General features: G+C 34.3%; 1 protein-coding gene across 1 annotated transcript in view; it reads left to right on the top strand.

The window, feature by feature from the left end:
• The window catches only part of LOC107664651 (histone-lysine N-methyltransferase 2C-like), an 88,546-nt gene that overhangs the window by 49,357 nt on the left and 38,516 nt on the right, over positions 1-673 (top strand). The window lies entirely within an intron of this gene.

Here is a 673-nt window from a genome sequence, read left to right as displayed (position 1 = left end):
GTGTGTGTGTGTGTGTGTGTGTGTGTGTGTGTGTGTGTGTGTGTGTGTGTGTGTGTGTTTTTTTTTTTTGCATTGTTTTCCAAGAGAGCAAAGTGTCACTTTCCACAGGGGAGAGAAAAGAGAATTTTGAGATGCAGTATAGTAGGTGATGTTGCAGATGTACTTTGCCATTCAGAAATGTGGGGTCTGTACGGTTTATTTGTTTTTGACAGTGGTGGACAGTGACTAAGTATTTTTACTTTTTTTATCTTAAGTACATTTTTTAGGTATCTGTAGTTTGTCAGAGTATTTTTATTTTGAATCTTTTACTTCGCTACATTCTGAAGCATAATGCCATACTTTCTACTCCACTACATTTCTTGTTGTTCCTCATTGTTTTGAACTGGAGAAATCATATATAACTGGAGAAATCATCATATATACATATATGTATATTTATGGTATATGTTTGTGTGTATACAATAAGACCCAAATCAGCAAATTAGAATGATTTCTGACTGGCCATGTGACATATTGCTGCAGCTTTGGCAAGCATACAAAAAAAAAAGTTACTGACCCCAAACATTTGAATGGTAGTGCAGATGTTGCAGTATTCTTGATTGATATCATCTGTGGGAAATAAGATTAATGTAAATTTGTTGAGTTTTGTATTGATTGACTCTTCACCAGAATT

This window comes from Sinocyclocheilus anshuiensis, unplaced genomic scaffold (genome assembly GCF_001515605.1).
Source record: "Sinocyclocheilus anshuiensis isolate Anshui unplaced genomic scaffold, SAMN03320099.WGS_v1.1 scaffold35, whole genome shotgun sequence".
NCBI lineage: Eukaryota > Metazoa > Chordata > Actinopteri > Cypriniformes > Cyprinidae > Sinocyclocheilus > Sinocyclocheilus anshuiensis.
This window is presented reverse-complemented; position numbering and strand designations above follow the sequence as displayed.